At 45.2% G+C, this 21,039-nt stretch overlaps 1 protein-coding gene across 1 annotated transcript in view; it reads left to right on the top strand.

Annotated features, from left to right (window-relative positions):
• The first annotated feature begins 1,440 nt into the window (after nt 1-1,440).
• LOC139407901 (uncharacterized) overlaps nt 1,441-21,039 on the top strand; it is a 32,257-nt gene continuing 12,658 nt past the window's right edge. The window contains exon 1 of the mRNA XM_071151777.1: nt 1,441-1,735. The gene's annotated coding sequence lies outside the window, so the exon portion shown is untranslated. The remainder of the gene's footprint in view (nt 1,736-21,039) is intronic.

The raw sequence follows: 21,039 nt of genomic DNA, 5'->3' as shown, positions 1-21,039 counted from the left end.
ACATTTACAGTAGGTTCTCCTGCAACAGGGTGATCAAATTAATATCCTACATCTGTACTATTCCTCATACCTCCACTCGTCCACCCCTCCAGTCCTCCACCCCTCTATCCCTCCACTCATCCACCCCTCCAGTCCTCCACCCCTCTATCCCTCCACTCCTCCTTCCCTCCACTCCTCCTCCCCTCCTTCCCTCCACTCCTCCATCCCTCCACCCCTCCATCCCTCCACTCCTCCACTCCTCCACCCTCCACCCCTCCGTTCCTCCGTTCGTCCATTCCTCCATCCCTCCACCCCTCCATTCCTCCATCCCTCCACCCCTCCATCCCTCCATTCCTCCATTCCTCCACCCCTCCATTCCTCCATCCCTCCACCCCTCCATCACTCCATCCCTCCATCCCTCCACCCCTTCACCCCTCCATCCCTCCATCCCTCCATTCCTCCATTCCTCCACCCCTCCATTCCTCCATCCATCCTTTCATTCCTCTCCGGTAGTTAATGTTCCAAAGAATACATTTCCCCAAAATGGCAGCAATTATCCCACATTATCCATGCTTTTCCAGGATAGATAGAAATGAGTCCTCTTTGAAAGTGTGTATTTTTATCTTGTGATTTCCTATAAAGATATTATAAAACCACAGCCTGCTGCCTTCTCACATAACTGTGTTCCTCTCTTCTCTCTAAAAAATACTAATGCATTGCACAGATGGCTGTCCTTCCTATACCTCTGTCTCACAGGCCAGTTTCCACATAATTGTCAGGTGTAAATGGATTTTATTATGACTTTAAAATATACATACACTAATACTAAGACGTGTTTTTTTTCACATATTACGGTCCTCACTAATTCTTTTCACGTGCCTATCTCACTAAGGTATGGGGAACGGATATCCAGCTGGCTGTGTATTAACAAGGGTTTCCCCCTTCCCTTTCTAAATCTCCCTCCCTCCCTTCCTCTCTCTCTCTTTCTCTCTCTCCTTCCTCTCTCTCTCTCTCTCCTTCCCCTCTATCCTTCCCCTCTCTCTCGCTCTCTCTCTCCCTTCACCCCTCTCCCTCCCTTCCCTCCCTTCCTCTCGATCTCGCACTCTCCCTCTCTCGCTCTCTCTCTCGCTCTCCCTCCCTCTCTCTCTCTCTCCTTCCCCTCTCTCTCTCTCACTCTCTCTCTCTCCCTCTCTTCCTCCCTCCCTTACTTTCTTTCTTTCTTTCTCTCTCTCTCTCTCTCTCTCTCCCTTCACCCCGCTCCCTCCCTTCCTCTCGGTCTCGCACTCTCCCTCTCTCGCTCTCTCTCGCTCTCCCTCCCTCTCTCTCTCTCTCGCTCTCCCTCCCTCTCTCTCTCTCTCTCCTTCCCCCCTCTCTCTCTCTCTCTCTCTCTCCCACTCTCACCTGTCCCCCCCATCAGATGTCAACTAGATTACTAGACTTTCCACCGCATAGAAAGAAATCATTGAGTTTCAGCTCTTTCTCCAAACATTTCCTCCCTTTCCCAGACCCAGACAAGGGCACACACACAGACCGGCGACCGACCACGCTATCTAGCCAACCATTAAGTGTGTGTGTGAGGAAGTGTGTGTTTTTTTTCTTTCTTCTTTGAGTAGAAAGAATGAAGTAAGGAAAATAAGTTGGGTATTTGCGCTCTGTGCCTGTGTTTGATAACCCAGGATCCCTTTTAAAATCATTTCACTTGACGGTGAAACCTGGAAGTGGAAAGTTTATAGCTGTGAATAGACACAGGACTTGGGTGAGTTTCATTTTTTCCTTTCATTTAATTTGAGTCTTGGGTCTTGATTTAAACTGGGAAGTTACTTTGTTTCTCTGTTTGATCAGTTCTTCTGGTTATTTATTTCACTGTAGTCTACAAAGCAGGAAAACCTACAGATGGCGTATCATCAGTTGAACCAATTTCACACAGCAGGAAAATTATCCCGCAGCAACAGGACATGTGAATTATTATTATGTGTATTATAATTAATGGATTTTTTGGGGGAGGGGTTGATATATTTCTCTTTAAGGCGAATCAAGTTTGACATTTTAAAAAGGAATTTACAAACTTTAGAATACTTTTTAAAACTCAAGTTCTCCTGCAACAGGGTGATCAAATTGTTTGTCAGCCAATCAGCTGTGACCTTGGTGTTTGTCAGCCAATCAGCTGTGACCTTGGTGTTTGTCAGCCAATCAGCTGTGACCTTGCTGGGCCTCATCTCATTCTCGTCTCTTTAGACTGAAACCAGACACACGGCTGCTGCCAGAGAGACAGAGTTTGTCGTCATAGCAACATTACCTAGATTGAATGACAGAGGTTTCTGTCTGATGTACACCTACACCTGTTGAGGGGCGGGGTCTCTCTGTTCAGGTGCAACCAAGAAGTTGGTCACAAATGCCACCCTATTTTCCTTTATAGTGCACTACTTTTGACCGGTGCACTGTATAGGGAATAGGGTGCCAATCTGGATGCAGTTGAGGTCTATCCAGGTGGACCCTATACGAGAGGGCTGAGTGCTTAAACATAATACAACATCTGTTTGAACTCATTCTGTAATTCAATCTCTCTGTAGTCCAAGGTACCATGATCTTAATGCTCTGCTTTACAGACAGAACAGGTACCATGATCTTAATGCTCTGCTTTACAGACAGAACAGGTACCATGATCTTAATGCTCTGCTTTACAGACAGAACAGGTACCATGATCTTAATGCTCTGCTTTACAGACAGAACAGGTACCATGTTCTTATAATGCTCTGCTTTACAGACAGAACAGGTACCATGCTCTTAATGCTCTGCTTTACAGACAGAACAGGTACCATGATCTTAATGCTCTGCTTTACAGACAGAACAGGTACCATGCTCTTAATGCTCTGCTTTACAGACAGAACAGGTACCATGTTCTTATAATGCTCTGCTTTACAGACAGAACAGGTACCATGCTCTTAATGCTCTGCTTTACAGACAGAACAGGTACCATGCTCTTAATGCTCTGCTTTACAGACAGAACAGGTACCATGCTCTTAATGCTCTGCTTTACAGACAGAACAGGTACCATGCTCTTAATGCTCTGCTTTACAGACAGAACAGGTACCATGCTCTTAATGCTCTGCTTTACAGACAGAACAGGTACCATGATCTTAATGCTCTGCTTTACAGACAGAACAGGTACCATGATCGTAATGCTCTGCTTTACAGACAGAACAGGTACCATGCTCTTAATGCTCTGCTTTACAGACAGAACAGGTACCATGCTCTTAATGCTCTGCTTTACAGACAGAACAGGTACCATGCTCTTAATGCTCTGCTTTACAGACAGAACAGGTACCATGATCTTAATGCTCTGCTTTACAGACAGAACAGGTACCATGATCTTAATGCTCTGCTTTACAGACAGAACAGGTACCATGATCTTAATGCTCTGCTTTACAGACAGAACAGGTACCATGATCGTAATGCTCTGCTTTACAGACAGAACAGGTACCATGTTCTTATAATGCTCTGCTTTACAGACAGAACAGGTACCATGTTCTTATAATGCTCTGCTTTACAGACAGAACAGGAACCATGTTCTTATAATGCTCTGCTTTACAGACAGAACAGGAACCATGTTCTTATAATGCTCTGCTTTACAGACAGAACAGGAACCATGTTCGTAATGCTCTGCTTTACAGACAGAACAGGTACCATGATCTTAATGCTCTGCTTTACAGACAGAACAGGTACCATGATCGTAATGCTCTGCTTTACAGACAGAACAGGTACCATGATCTTAATGCTCTGCTTTACAGACAGAACAGGTACCATGCTCTTAATGCTCTGCTTTACAGACAGAACAGGTACCATGCTCTTAATGCTCTGCTTTACAGACAGAACAGGTACCATGATCTTAATGCTCTGCTTTACAGACAGAACAGGTACCATGATCTTAATGCTCTGCTTTACAGACAGAACAGGTACCATGATCTTAATGCTCTGCTTTACAGACAGAACAGGTACCATGCTCTTAATGCTCTGCTTTACAGACAGAACAGGTACCATGATCTTAATGCTCTGCTTTACAGACAGAACAGGAACCATGTTCGTAATGCTCTGCTTTACAGACAGAACAGGTACCATGATCGTAATGCTCTGCTTTACAGACAGAACAGGTACCATGCTCTTAATGCTCTGCTTTACAGACAGAACAGGTACCATGCTCTTAATGCTCTGCTTTACAGACAGAACAGGTACCATGATCTTAATGCTCTGCTTTACAGACAGAACAGGTAACATGATCGTAATGCTCTGCTTTACAGACAGAACAGGTACCATGTTCTTATAATGCTCTGCTTTACAGACAGAACAGGTACCATGATCTTAATGCTCTGCTTTACAGACAGAACAGGTACCATGATCTTAATGCTCTGCTTTACAGACAGAACAGGTACCATGATCTTAATGCTCTGCTTTACAGACAGAACAGGTACCATGATCTTAATGCTCTGCTTTACAGACAGAACAGGTACCATGCTCTTAATGCTCTGCTTTACAGACAGAACAGGTACCATGATCTTAATGCTCTGCTTTACAGACAGAACAGGAACCATGTTCGTAATGCTCTGCTTTACAGACAGAACAGGTACCATGATCGTAATGCTCTGCTTTACAGACAGAACAGGTACCATGATCTTAATGCTCTGCTTTACAGACAGAACAGGTACCATGATCTTAATGCTCTGCTTTACAGACAGAACAGGTACCATGCTCTTAATGCTCTGCTTTACAGACAGAACAGGTACCATGCTCTTAATGCTCTGCTTTACAGACAGAACAGGTACCATGATCTTAATGCTCTGCTTTACAGACAGAACAGGTACCATGATCTTAATGCTCTGCTTTACAGACAGAACAGGTACCATGATCTTAATGCTCTGCTTTACAGACAGAACAGGTACCATGATCTTAATGCTCTGCTTTACAGACAGAACAGGAACCATGTTCTTATAATGCTCTGCTTTACAGACAGAACAGGTACCATGTTCTTATAATGCTCTGCTTTACAGACAGAACAGGTACCATGTTCTTATAATGCTCTGCTTTACAGACAGAACAGGAACCATGTTCTTATAATGCTCTGCTTTACAGACAGAACAGGTACCATGTTCTTATAATGCTCTGCTTTACAGACAGAACAGGTACCATGATCTTAATGCTCTGCTTTACAGACAGAACAGGTACCATGATCTTAATGCTCTGCTTTACAGACAGAACAGGAACCATGATCTTATAATGCTCTGCTTTACAGACAGAACAGGTACCATGATCGTAATGCTCTGCTTTACAGACAGAACAGGTACCATGATCTTAATGCTCTGCTTTACAGACAGAACAGGTACCATGATCTTAATGCTCTGCTTTACAGACAGAACAGGTACCATGATCTTAATGCTCTGCTTTACAGACAGAACAGGAACCATGTTCTTATAATGCTCTGCTTTACAGACAGAACAGGTACCATGTTCTTATAATGCTCTGCTTTACAGACAGAACAGGAACCATGATCTTAATGCTCTGCTTTACAGACAGAACAGGGACCATGATCTTAATGCTCTGCTTTACAGACAGAACAGGTACCATGTTCTTATAATGCTCTGCTTTACAGACAGAACAGGAACCATGTTCTTATAATGCTCTGCTTTACAGACAGAACAGGAACCATGTTCTTATAATGCTCTGCTTTACAGACAGAACAGGTACCATGATCTTAATGCTCTGCTTTACAGACAGAACAGGAACCATGATCTTATAATGCTCTGCTTTACAGACAGAACAGGTACCATGATCGTAATGCTCTGCTTTACAGACAGAACAGGTACCATGATCGTAATGCTCTGCTTTACAGACAGAACAGGTACCATGTTCTTATAATGCTCTGCTTTACAGACAGAACAGGAACCATGTTCTTAATGCTCTGCTTTACAGACAGAACAGGAACCTTCTCTTACAGTTTTTCCCAAATGGTTAACACACGTTTGCTGAAACTATTTCTCAGGTACTCAAACCTCTAAACACAAAACACAAAAAAAGTTAGCCAATTTCCCTAAACCCTACAGACATCTTGCAAAATGAAACATAGCAATCAAAATCATGTTCTCCCTGCTCAAAATGAAACTCGGCATACAAATGAGACACACACACACATCAAATTAATCTAACTTAGTGACACCCAAGATCACACTAAAGTGACATATTTAAACACTACTATCAGAACCTATTTCTGTATTTCAGCCATCTTATCGGCTGTCAGGTTCTCCCTAGGAGAGGTGGGTGTGGAGTCAGGCACAGGAGAGAGCGAATTGCAAGATGTCACGCCCTGACCTTAGAGAGACGTTTTATTTCTCTATTTGGTTAGGTTAGGGTGTGATTTGGGGTGGGCATTCTATGTTTTCTATGTTTCTATGTTTTGGCCGGGTATGGTTCTCAATCAGGGACAGCTGTCTATCGTTGTCTCTGATTGGGAATCAGACTTAGGCAGCCTGCTTTGCTACCTTAGTTGTGGGTAGTTGTCTTTGTTAGTGGCCTGTGTAGCCGAAGTCAGCTTCACGGTCGTTTTCCTTGTTCTTTGTTTTGTTGGCGACATTTATAAATAAAAAGAAATGTACGCTCACCACGCTGCACCTTGGTCCGGTCGTTTCCACCCTGACGACCATCGTGACACAAGAAGGCCGTTTATCTAAGTCCATCAAGAACAGGCACAGGACCACAACAGTAGCCACTGAACAACAGGAACGCAGTCCAGCAAAAACACTACCCAAACAAATCACAGCTACACAAACAATCCTGCACAAAACCTAGAGGGTAGGGCGAGATTAAATACCCCACTAATTCCTAAACTAGACACAGGTGAACAACAAGACAGACAAAACTAAACGAAAAAAGAAAAGGGATCGGTAGCAGCTAGTAGACCGGCGACGACGACCGCCGAGCGCCGCCCGAACAGGAAGAGGAGCCACCTTCGGTGGAAGTCGTGACATCGGCTCTCAACCAATCATGCTGTTTTGTTTGTTTTTTCGCGCTGTTCGTAACTCGTTTTGTACATAATGTTGCTGCTACCGTCTCTTATGACAGAAAAGAGCTTCTGGACATCAGAATGGTATTACTCCCATCAAATTGGACAAGGAGTTGTTCTTCAATGAGTCGGACGCGAGGGAAATACTATGGGCACATGACCAGGCCCCGATCCCACTGATTCACTGGTGAATCTTCCCTTGCCCTCCATTCTGCTAGCTAATGTTCAATCGCTGGAAAAGAAATGGGACCAACAGAAAACACATTTTTATCTTACCAACGGGACATTAAAAACTGTAATATCTAATGTTTCACCGAGTAGTGCCTGAACGACGACATCAAGAACATACAGCTGGCGGGTTATTACACTCTATCGGCAAGACAGAACAGCAGCCTCTGGTAAGAGACGGCTGGTGCATGATATCTAAGGAAGTTTCAAAGTTTTGCTCGCCTGAGGTAGAGTAGTATCTCATGATAAGCTGTAGACCACACTACCTACCTAGAGAGTTTTCATCTGTATTTTTCATAGTTGTCAACAAACCACTGCAGAGCGAGGTTGGCACTGAAACCACACTAAATTAGCTGTATTCCGCCATAAGCAAACAGCAAAACGCTCACCCAGAGGCGGTGCTCCTAGTGGCCGCTGACTTTAATCCAGGGAAACTTAAGTCAGTTTTACCGAATTTCTATCAGCATGTTAAATGTGCAACCAGAGGGAAAAAATGATCAGCAAAAATGTAAAGCAGGAGGCACCAGTGACTCGGTCTACAAAAAAAGTGGTCAGATGAAGCAGATGCTAAACTACAGGACTGTTTTGCTATCATAGACTGGAATATGTTCCGGGATTCTTCTGATGGCATTAAGGAGTACACCACATCAGTCACTGGCTTTATCAATAAGTGCATCGAAGACATCATCCCCACAGTGGCTGTACGTACATACCTCAAACAGAAGCCATGGGTTCTGGGAACATTCGCACTGAGCTAAAGGGTAGAGCTGCCACTTTCAAGGAGCGGGACTCTAACGCGGAAGCTTATAATGAATCCCGCTATGCCCTCCGACAAACCATCAAACAGACAAAGCATCAATACAGGACGAAGATTGAATCGTACTACACCGGCTCTGGCGCTCGTCGGATGTGGCAGGGCTTGCAAACTATTACAGACTACAAAAGGAAGCACAGCCAAGAGCTGCCCAGTGACACGAGCCTACCAGATGAGCTAAATAACTTCTATGCTCGCTTCGAGGCAAGTAACACTGAAACATGCATGAGAGCATCAGCTGTTTTGGATTACTGTGTGATCATGCTCTCCGCAGCCAATGTGAGTAAGAACTTTAAACAGGTCAACATTCACAAACTTACCAAGAACACTAAGGTAACCTGCCTAAATGACTACCGACCAGTAGCACTCACATCTGTAGCCATGAAATGCTTTGAAAGGCTGGTCATGGCTCACATCAACAGCATTATCCCTGAAACCCTAGACCCACTCCAATTTGCATACCACACCAACAGATCCACAGATGATGCAATCTCTATTCGTTGACTACAGCTCAGTGTTCAACACCATAGTGCCCTTAAAGCTCATCACTAAGCTAAGGACCCTGGGACTAAACACCTCCCTCTGCCACTGGATCCTAGACTTCCTGACGGGCCGCCCCCAGGTGATAAGGGTAGGTAACAATACGTCTGCACGCTGAACCTCAACACGGGGGCCCCTCACGGGTGCGTGCTCAGTCCCCTCCTGTACTCCCTGTTCACTCATGACTGCACTGCCAGGCACAATTCCAACACCATCATTAAGTTTGCTGATGACACAACAGTGATAGGCCTGATCACCGACAACGATGAGACAGCCTTTAGGGAGGTGGTCAGAGACCTTACCGTGTGGTGCCAAGACAACAACCTCTCCCTAACCGTGATAAAGAGTAAGGAGATGATTGTGGACTACAGAAAAAGGAGGACCAAACACGCCCCCATTCTCATCGAGTGGGCTGTCATGGAGCAGGTTGAGAGCTTCAAGTTCCTTGGCATCAACATCACCAACAAAGTAACATGGTCCAAGCACACCAAGACAGTCATGAAGAGGGCACGACAAAACTTATTCCCCCTCAGGAGACTGAAATGGGTCATTAGATGCTCAAAAGATTTTACAGCTGCACCATCGAGAGCATCCTGACGGGTTGCATCACTGCCTGGTATGGCAACTGCTTGGCCTCCGACCGCAAGACACTACAGAGGGTAGTGCGTATGGCCCAGTACATCCCCGGGTTCAAGCATCCTGCCATCCAGGACCTCCATACCAGCGGTGCCAGAGGAAGGTCCTAAAAATTGTCAAAGACTCCATCCCACCCTAGTCACAGACTGATCTCTCTGCTACTGCACGGCAAGCGCCAAGTCTAGGTCCAAGAGGCGTCTAAACAGCTTCTATCCCCAAGCCATAAGACTCCTGCACAGCTAATCAAATGGCTACCCAGACTATTTGCACCCCCCATGCTGCTGCTACTCTCTGTTATTATCTATGCATAGCCACTTTAATAACCCTACCTGTATGTACATAATTACCACAATTACCTCGACAACGGTGCCCCAACATATTGACAGATTGACTCTGTACCGGTACCCCCTGTATATTGCCTCTACATTGACTCTGTACCGGTACCCCCTGTATATAGCCTCCACATTGACTATGTACCGGTACCCCTGTATATAGCCTCCACACATTGACTCTGTACCGGTACCCCCTGTATATAGCCTCCACATTGACTCTGTACCGGTACCCCCTGTATATAGCCTCTACATTGACTCTGTACCGGTACCCCCTGTATATAGTCTCCACATTGACTCTGTACCGTAATACCCTGTATACAGCCTCCACATTGACTCTGTACCCCCTGTATTTCGCCCCGCTATTGTTATTTACTGCTGCTCTTTAATTATTTGTTTTTCTTGTCTTACTTTTTTTAAATGTATTTTCTTAAAACTGCGTTGTTGGTTCAGGGCTCATAAGTAAGCATTTCACTGTAAGGACTACTACACCTGTTGTATTCAGCATTTCACTGTAAGGACTACTACACCTGTTGTATTCAGCATTTCACTGTAAGGACTACTACACCTGTTGTATTCAGCATTTCACTGTAAGGACTACTACACCTGTTGTACTACTACACCTGTTGTATTCAGAATTTCACTGTAAGGACTACTACACCTGTTGTATTCAGCATTTCACTGTAAGGACTACTACACCTGTTGTATTCTGCATTTCACTGTAAGGACTACACCTGTTGTATTCGGCGCATGTGACAAATACAATTTGATTTGATTTATTATATATATATATTATACTATATATTGTATGTGTGTACTCAAACAAGACAGAAACACAAATGTATAAACGTAAGTTTTATATTTCAACATGACTGCCACATGTTAAACACACAAAGAGTAAAAATGCAAACATACAGTAAATATATTTAGCATATTCAAAGGAAGAAAAATAGGCCTATTTGTACGACTCTATGTTCGATCAATTGTATGGATAAAGTAACTGTCAAAATCTAAATCATTAGTCAAGAAACAAATACTCAATTTTCGAAAACAAAATCAGTCATGTCTGTTGTTTTGGTCCGGCCACAGATTTTTTATCAACATCGTAGGCGATATTCTCCTTGGCAAGACAGCGGGGGAAATATCTTCTGGCATGACGCATCCCTGACAGGACTCTGCTGGAATGTCACCACATGCCTCCTCCATTGCCTGGAGAAGGGCCTTAAATGGAGTTTGCGATCATACACCTTCCACAGCCATGCTGAAAACAACTCCTCGGTGGGGTTGAGAAATTAGGAATATGGTGGGAGATGATAGAGAATTGTGGGTCGTGGAACTATTTGCGGAACTGAGCAACCCGGTGGAAGATCACGTTGTCCCAAACTAGAACATACATTTGCTGCTCAGGATCACCTGGCGTCTCCGTGCTCTGGCTGAAAAAAAAAGACTGTCATGTAAAGGTGTTGTATGGAAATGAAGGAGAGTGGTGTATGGTCCATGTGTAGCATGGCGGTGGAAGACTCTTTTGTGGCTCATAGCTGCACATATGGTGACATTAACATTAACCCCCCGCTGGCCAGGTACCTCAATGATGGCGCATTGACTCATGATGTTCCTTCCTCTCCTCCTCGTCTAAACATAATCCAGCCTCATCTATGAATAAAAATTCCTGTGGAATAGAACATACATCCAACTCCATGGTTCTCTGAAATGACAGTAAATTTCTTTATAAACTATAGAAACATCCCTTTTTTAGGACCCTGTCTTTCAAAGATCATAAAAATCCAAGTAACATTCACATATATTCATTGTAAAGGATTTAAACAATGTTTCCCATGAACATTTAATGAACATGCACCTGTCAAACGGTCGTTAAGACACTAACAGCTTACAGACGGTAGGCAATTAAGGTCACAGTTATGAACATTTAGGACACTAAAGAGGCCTTTCTACTGACTGAAAAACACCAACAGAAAGGTTCCCAGGGTCCCTGCTCATTTGCGTAAACCTTGCCTTAGGCATGCTGCAAAGAGGCATGAGGACTGCAGATGTGGCAAGGGCAATAAATGTCAATGTCTGTACTGTGAGACGCCTAAGACAATGCTACAGGGAGACAGGATGGACAGCGGATCGTCCTCGCAGTGGCAGACCACGTGTAACAACACCTGCACAGGATCAGTACATCCAAACATCACACCTGCGGGACAGGTACAGGATGGTAACACCTGCCTGAGTTACACCAGGAACGCACAATCCCTCCATCAGTGCTCAGACTGTCCGCAATAGGCTGAGAGAGGCTGGACTGAGGGCTTGTAGGCCTGTTTTAAGGCAGGTCCTCACCAGACATCACCGGCAACAACGTCACCTACGGCACAAACCTACCGTCACTGGACCAGACAGGACTGGCAAAAAGTGCTCTTCACTGACAAGTCGCAGTTTTGTCTCACCAGGGGGGGATGATCGGATTCACATTTATCGTAAAAGGAATGAGCGTTACACAGAGGCCTGTACTCTGGAGCAGGATCTATTTGGAGGGGGAGGGTTCGTCATGGTCTGGGGTGGTGTGTCACAGCATCATCGGACGGAGCTTGTTGTCCTTGCAGGCAATCACAACGCTGTACGTTACAGAGAAGACATCCTCTTCCCTCATGTGGTACCTTTCCTGCAGGCTCATCTTGACATGACCCTCCAGCATGACAACGCCACCAGCCAAACTGCTCATTCTGTGCATGATTTCCTGCAAGACAGGAATGTCAGTGTTCTGCCATGGCCAGGAAGGAGCCCGGATCTCAATCCCATTGAGCACTTCTGGATCGTTGGATCAGGGGGTGAGGGCAAGGGCCATTCCCAACAGAAATGTCCGGGAACTTGCAGGTGCCTTGGGGAAGAGTGAGGTGACATCTCACAGCAAGAACTGGAAAATCTGGTGCAGTCCATGATGAGGAGATCCATTGCAGTACTTAATGCAGCTGGTGGCCACACATACCATTAGGTTGGAATCATTAAAACAATTTTTTCAAGCTCTCCACCAATTTCTTGTTAACAAACTATAGTTTTGACAAGTCGGTTAGGACACATACTTTGTGCATGACACAAGTCACATTTTTGTCCAACAACTGCTCCAAAACCGCCATAAAAAAAACAGGCTACGTTTTGCAACTGCACATGGGGACAAAGATCGTACTTTTTGGAGAAATGTCCTCTGGTCTGATGAAACAAACATCGTTATGTTTGGAGGACAAAAGGGGGAGGCTTGCAAGCCGAAGAACACCATCCCAACCGTGAAACACGTTGTGGGGGTGCTTTGCGGCAGGAGGGACTGGTGCACTTCACAAAATAGATGGCATCATGAAAGAGAAAAATTATGTGGATATATTGAAGCAACATCTCAAGACATCAGTCAGGAAGTTAAAGCTCGGTCGCAAATGGGTCTTCCAAATGGACAATGACCCCAAGCATACTTCCAAAGTTGTGGCAAAACGGCTTAAGGACAACAATGTCAACAATGTATTGGAGTGGCCATTACAAAGCCCTGACCTCAATCCTATAGAAAATGTATGGGCAGAACTGAAAAAGCGTATGCAAGCAAGGAGGCCTACAAACCTAACTCAGTTCCACCAGCTCTGGGCCAGAATTCACCCAATTTATTGTGGGAAGCTTGCGGAAGGCTGCCCGAAACATTTGACCCAAGTTAAACAATTTAAAGGCAATGCTACCAAATATTAATTGAGTATATGTAAACTTCACGACCCACTGGGAATGTGATGAAAGAAATCAAAGCTGAAATAAATCATTCTCTCTACTATTATTCTGACATTTCCCATTCTTAAAATGAAGTGGTGATCCTAACTGACCTAAAACAGGGAATTTTTACTCAGATTAAATGTCAGGAATTGTGAAAAACTGATTTTAAATGTATTTGGCTAAGGTGTATGTAAACTTCCAACTTCAACTGTAGTAGAGAGGTCCAATGTCTGCAGTTAATACCTATTCTCATTTTGGAACGTCCAGATGATGGATGCTAGGGTGAAGCGGCTCAGATTGGGCTGCACTCTCTTCCCAGCCTCTCTCAAGGTCAAACCATGGTTGATCACATTTTCCACCATAGTCGCCCGAATTTCATCGGAGTACTCTTCTTGTTCTTGGTCTTCCTCCACCTCCACCTCCACCTCCACCTCCACCTCCACCTCCACCTCCACCTCTACCTCTACCTCCACTGCCATCTCCACCTCTACCTCTACCTCCACTGCCATCTCCACCTCTACCTCTACCTTCACCTCCACCTCTACCTACACCTCTACCTCTACCTCTACCTCCACCTCCACCTCTACCTACACCTCTACCTACACCTCTACCTCTACCTCCACCTCCACCTACACCTCTACCTCCACCTACACCTCCACCTCTACCTCTACCTCCACCTCTACCTCCACCTCTACCTACACCTCTACCTACACCTCCACCTCCACCTTCTCCTCCACTTCTACCTCTACCTCCACCTCTACCTCTACCGCTACCTCCACCTCTACCTACACCTCCACCTCCACCTTCTCCTCCACTTCTACCTCCACCTCCACCTCTACCTCCACCTCCACCTCTACCTACACCTCTACCTCCACTTCTACCTCCACCTCTACCTCCACCTCTACCTACACCTCTACCTCCACCTCTACCTACACCTATACCTACACCTCTACCTACACCTCCGCCTCCACCTCTACCTCCACCTCTACCTACACCTCTACCTACACCTCTACCTACACCTCTACCTACACCTCCACCTCCACCTTCTCCTCCACTTCTACCTCTACCTCCACCTCTACCTCTACCTCCACCTCCACCTCTACCTACACCTCTACCTCCACTTCTACCTCCACCTCTACCTCCACCTCTACCTACACCTCTACCTCCACCTCTACCTACACCTATACCTACACCTCTACCTACACCTCCGCCTCCACCTCTACCTCCACCTCTACCTACACCTCTACCTACACCTCTACCTACACCTCTACCTACACCTCCACCTCCACCTTCTCCTCCACTTCTACCTCTACCTCCACCTCTACCTCTACCTCCACCTCTACCTACACATCCACCTCCACCTTCTCCTCCACTTCTACCTCCACCTCCACCTCTACCTCCACCTCCACCTCTACCTACACCTCTACCTCCACTTCTACCTCCACCTACACCTCCACCTCTACCTCCACCTCTACCTACACCTCTACCTCCACCTCTACCTACACCTCTACCTACACCTCCACCTCCACCTTCTCCTCCACTTCTACCTCCACCTACACCTCCACCTCTACCTCCACCTCTACCTACACCTCTACCTCCACCTCTACCTACACCTCTACCTACACCTCCACCTCCACCTTCTCCTCCACTTCTACCTCCACCTCCACCTCTACCTCCACCTCCACCTCTACCTACACCTCTACCTCCACCTCTACCTCTACCTCCACCTCTTCCTCCACCTCCACCTCTACCTCCACCTCCACCTCTACCTCCACCTCTACCTCCACCTCTACCTCTACCTCTACCTCCACCTCTACCTACACCTCTACCTCCACCTCCACCTCCACCTCTACCTCCACCTCTACCTCCACCTCTACCTACACCTCTACCTACAAAGTTCTGATTGCAAACATTTACGCAATTCGTTTTTGAACATGTGAAAGTGGTCAATGAGTGAAAGTGGTCAATGGGTAATGGCTGATCAATGGCTTGTTGAACAGTGTTGCTTTGCATTTGCACACAATATATTTTAGTTGTGAAGGTTGTGCCAAAGGTAGAGAATGTGTGTTGTGTTTTGCCAAATGTTTGTTATAGAATTACAATCTGAGTGTAAAGCAAAATGTGTCAGTAGTATTGCAGATGTGGTGTATGGTTCTGCTAAATGAGATACAGATTTGGTGTATGGTCCTGCTAAATGAGATACAGATTTGGTGTATGGTTCTGCTAAATGAGATACAGATTTGGTGTATGGTTCTGCTAAATGAGATACAGATTTGGTGTATGGTTCTGCTAAATGAGATACAGATTTGGTTTATGAGTCTGCTAAATGAGATACAGATTTGGTGTATGGTTCTGCTAAATGAGATACAGATTTGGTGTATGGTTCTGCTAAATGAGATACAGATTTGGTGTATGGTTCTGCTAAATTAGTTACAGATTTGGGTCATTGTGCCTCATGGGGTAGTTTTAGTGTGTAAACCATTGGGGGAAATGGAGTGGACGATGCACTGGCAATATAATTGGCCGGTGGTCAATGTCCTATTTCAAGCCGCCCTATAAAATACATCACACAAGGACAGAACCATTCTTCGAAGCCCAAACATGTTGCCACTCGCCATCCAACAAACTGACAGAGCCCAGCCAAATGTTTATGGAGAGACAGACAGTCTAACAACGATCTGTCAAAACAGACATCCTATTTAATAATACTTTTAAAGTAGGCCTAAGTATGGGGAATGTGGCAGACATTTTCCACTGACGAAGGCTGTTTCTCCTTATAGTCTGTCTTAACCAGACTGAGTCCTATAGTCTGTCTTAACCAGACTCTCTTATAGTATGTCTTAACCAGACTGGGTCTTATAGTCTGTCTTAACCAGACTGAGTCTTATAGTCTGTCTTAACCAGACTGGGTCTTATAGTCTGTCTTAACCAGACTGAGTCTTATAGTCTGTCTTAACCAGACTGACTCCTGCCTGTCTTAACCAGACTGAGTCTTATAGTCTGTCTTAACCAGACTGAGTCTTATAGTCTGTCTTAACCAGACTGAGTCTTATAGTCTGTCTTAACCAGACTGAGTCCTGCCTGTCTTAACCAGACTGAGTCTTATAGCCTGTCTTAACCAGACTGAGTCCTGCCTGTCTTAACCAGACTGAGTCTTATAGCCTGTCTTAACCAGACTGAGTCCTGCCTGTCTTAACCAGACTGAGTCTTATAGTCTGTCTTAAGCAGACTGAGTCTTATAGTCTGTCTTAACCAGACTGAGTCTTATAGTCTGTCTTAACCAGACTGAGTCCTGCCTGTCTTAACCAGGCTGAGTCTTATAGTCTGTCTTAACCAGACTGAGTCCTATAGCCTGTCTTAACCAGACTGAGTCGTACCTGTCTTAACCAGACTGAGTCTTATAGCCTGTCTTAACCAGACTGAGTCTTATAGCCTGTCTTAACCAGACTGTCTTATAGTATGTCTTAACCAGACTGAGTCCTATAGTCTGTCTTATCCAGACTGTCTTATAGTTTGTCTTAACCAGACTGAGTCTTATAGTCTGTCTTAACCAGACTGAGTCTTATAGTCTGTCTTAACCAGACTGAGTCCTATAGCCTGTCTTAACCAGACTGGGTCTTATAGTCTGTCTTAACCAGACTGAGTCCTATAGTCTGTCTTAACCAGACTGAGTCTTGTAGTCTGTCTAACCAGACTGAGTCCTATAGTCTGTCTTAACCAGACTGAGTCTTAAACTCTGTCTAACCAGACTGAGTCTTATAGTCTGTCTTAACCAGACTGAGTCCTATAGTCTGTCTTAACCAGACTGAGTCATGCCTGTCTTAACCAGACTGAGTCTTATAGCCTGTCTTAACCAGACTGAGTTTGTATCCTAAATGACACTATATTACACTTATAGTGCACTATGTTTGACCAGAGATCATAGGACTGTGGTCAAAACGAGTGCACAAGGGAAAATGGTGAAGTGAAGCAATGATGAGTGCTGCTTTGAGTGGTCTTTGGCTCTGATTTAACACAGACACTGAGCTGATGCCAATAAAGGGCCAATCCAGGATATGGAAAACAACAAAGTTGTCACCCTGCCACTTGAGAAGACAAGTGGTCCTTGGGGCTGGCGGGGTCCTCTGGGAGGCTAGCTGGTATCGTCCTCTGGGAGGCTAGCTGGTATGGTTCTCTGGGAGGCTAGCTGGTGTGGTTATCTGGGAGGCTAGCTGGTATGGTCCTCTAGGAGGCTAGCTGGTATGGTCCTCTGGGAGGCTAGCTGGTATGGTCCTCTAGGAGGCTAGCTGGTATGGTCCTCTGGGAGGCTAGCTGGTATGGTCCTCTGGAAAGCTAGCTGGTATGGTCCTCAGGAAAGCTAGCTGGCATGGTCCTCTGGGAAGCTAGCTGGCATGGTCCTCTGGGAAGCTAGCTGGCATGGTCCTCTGGGAAGCTAGCTGGTGTGCCTCAACTCAGAGAGACTGTGCTTCACTGTGTAGAGTTAACACTCAACATATAAGAAACAGAGAAGCAGTGGTCCTCGGCTTCAACAGGATCTCCAACATTTTATGGACAAACGTCAAATATTGCAGTCTATCTTTAATGATCTCTCTGCTATCTTACAGTAACACAGATACTTGAGCTAACAGCATTACCCTTTGCTGTTGTAAACTGCAATCGAAGACAGACGGACACAATAAAATCACATTTAATACGACTCCAGTCCTAAATGGGTCGGATGCTGTCATTTGGCATGGCATTCAGTTGTACGAATCTGAGGACTGATGTTTGGTTTTAGGAGAGTAGTCACATATTGTTAAAATAAAAGGCCAAAATAATGGTTTGAATCAGTTCTGCTCTCACAGTACTGTATTTCAAGTTAACTCTTGTTTTGTGTTGTTGTGGGACTTAACAAGATCTCAAAAGAAATAGTGAAAATGACTTGAGAGTCCAACGTTTGTTCACCGGAGGGGAGGGTAAATGTAGATTTTGTTACGGTTAATTAAGTCTATGCATTCATTCCGAATTTTGACAAAAAAAAAATGTTTAAAAAAAATGAGTGCCTAGCACTGGGATTGAACCCGCATGCCTCAGAGAAAGACTTCTCCGTCCACAGCACCCTGTCTAGCGGCAAGCCTACCTCATGGTAATAATAGTAGTAGTGTTCATCGGTGCCTCTAGTGGCCAGTTTTGAAGGTGATTCCTGTCCTGGGGATTTGGATAGACATTGGATTTGGCATTGGGACTGGTGCGACCTGGCTGGTTGGATAGGAGGCCCGGACACAGTCTAAGTTCAAGCTCTGTCAAATATAATAATACTTATCTGCTCTGAATACCTCAACATGTAATGAAATGTAATGTAAATGAAAAGGGCCATATAAATAAATTTAAAAAGCAATTTCCCAAATGTTGATAACCATAAAAAATATATTAAAAAAAGAACATAAAACCATTGAAATTAGATCATTTCCCGAAGGTAAACTGAACCAATTTATTTTCCCTAGAGATTTTAATTGGTTAAGTACGACAATCTGAGAAATACAGTCTCATCATTACATGTATAAACAAGCACCCCTCACTATAACTGTCTCAGTCCAATGGGCCAGAGATAACATCAGACATACTCTTCGCTCCGCATACGTCAATCACGCAATCATGGACGCGCACACACACACACACACACACACACACACACACACACACACACACACACACACACACACACACACACACACACACAGAATATAAGGTGCACAGCACACACAAATCAAATCAAATGTATGTATATACACACAGCTGATACAAAGTGCACACACTAAAACAAACAGCAAGCAATACAGGTGTAGAAGCACGGTGGCTAGGAAAAACTCCCTAGAAAGGCCAAAACCTAGGAAGAAACCTAGAGAGGAACCAGGCTATGTGGGTTGGCCAGTCCTCTTCTGGCTGTGCCGGGTGGAGATTATAACAGAACATGGCCAAGATGTTCAAATGTTCATAAATGACCAGCATGGTCGAATAATAATAAGGCAGAACAGTTGAAACTGGAGCAGCAGCAAGGCCAGGTGGACTGGGGACAGCAAGGAGTCATCATGTCAGGTAGTCCTGGGGCTTGGTTCTTGGGCTCAGGTCCTCCAAGAGAGAGAAAGAAAGAGAGAAAGAGAGAATTAGAGAACGCACACTTAGATTCACACAGGACACCGAATAGGACAGGAGAAGTACTCCAGATATAACAAACTGACCCTAGCCCCCGACACATAAACTACTGCAGCATAAATGCTGGAGGCTGAGACAGGAGGGGTCAGGAGACACTGTGGCCCCATCCGAGGACACCCCCGGACAGGGCCAAACAGGAAGGATATAACCCCACCCACTTTGCCAAAGCACAGCCCCCACACCACTAGATGGATATCTTCAACCACCAGCTTACCATCCTGAGACAAGGCTGAGTACAACCCTTTTTGATTCCAGGTATAACCCTTTTGGGTTCCATTCAGAACCCTTTTGGGTTCTATGTAGAACACTTTCCACAGAGGGTTCTACATGGAACCAAAAAAGGGATTCTACCTGGAACGAAAAGAGTTCTCCTATGGGGACAGCCGGAATAACCCATTCGGAACCCTTTTTTTTAATCATAGAGTGTAGTAACGAACTGATGTAATAGCCTTGCGCTGTACGGACAGACTCCTGGCGTCTGGCAACTAGCCTGTGTCTGAGTGTGTGCATGCGTGTGTTATGTGTGCGTCTGCTAGCAATCTGGGCCGGTTAAAAGGTTTCTGCTTAACTACTGTTCCCTCAGCTTCAGTAAGGTATGTGAGGTCACCACCATTCAAACTAATCACAAACAACAGACATGGGGAGAGACTGTAGAGAGAGGGTTTTAGAGAGAGGGGTTTCTCCCGATGTGTGTGTGTGTGTGTGTGTGTGTGTGTGTGTGTGTGTGTGTGTGTGTGTGTGTGTGTGTGTGTGTGTGTGTGTGTGTGTGTGCGTGCGTGCGTGCGTGCGTGCGTGTGTGTGTGTGTGTTTACTACAATGTGTTGCTACGGCACATTTTTCAGTGGTATATTTTTAAAAGTAAAGAAATCTCAATAACATTTGTAATGCCCCCTATCTTACATTTAGAACCTTTAATTATAAATTCATATGGGTTTCATGCATATCTTTCACTCTTGAGTTTTCCATGAAATATCATGAGCACATTTAATTTACTCCCAAATGCATTAGATAATGGCTCACCAGTTAGTCATTTTAACTACTGTTTATTCCAATAGCAAAAAAATACAAGATACACATTTCAAAACAGTTATTATTAAAGTGCTGAATAGAAAAAATAGTGGTAAATATCATTTTTCATACAATATCTGACTATAGAGTGTATTTTTTTGTTGGTGACGTCGGGTCCTGGTGCCGCCGTCGATGGAACAGGGGGTGCCTCACCTGGCTCATCGGGCTTCCACGCCGTAGCTGGCTCGAGAGGTTTCCTTGCATCGGTTGGAACGGCAGGCTCCCACCCCACGCCATGCCTTAGCCGGCTTGTCAGGCTCCCACCCCACGCCATGCCTTAGCCGGCTTGTCAGGCTCCCACCCCACGCCATGCCTTAGCCGGCTTGTCAGGCTCCCACCCCACGCCATGCCTTAGCCGGCTTGTCAGGCTCCCACCCCACGCCATGCCTTAGCCAGCTTGTCAGGCTCCCACCCCACGCCATGCCTTAGCCGGCTTGTCAGGCTCCCACCCCACGCCACGC

This window comes from Oncorhynchus clarkii, chromosome 4 (assembly GCF_045791955.1).
Source record: "Oncorhynchus clarkii lewisi isolate Uvic-CL-2024 chromosome 4, UVic_Ocla_1.0, whole genome shotgun sequence".
Lineage (NCBI taxonomy): Eukaryota > Metazoa > Chordata > Actinopteri > Salmoniformes > Salmonidae > Oncorhynchus > Oncorhynchus clarkii.
This window is presented reverse-complemented; position numbering and strand designations above follow the sequence as displayed.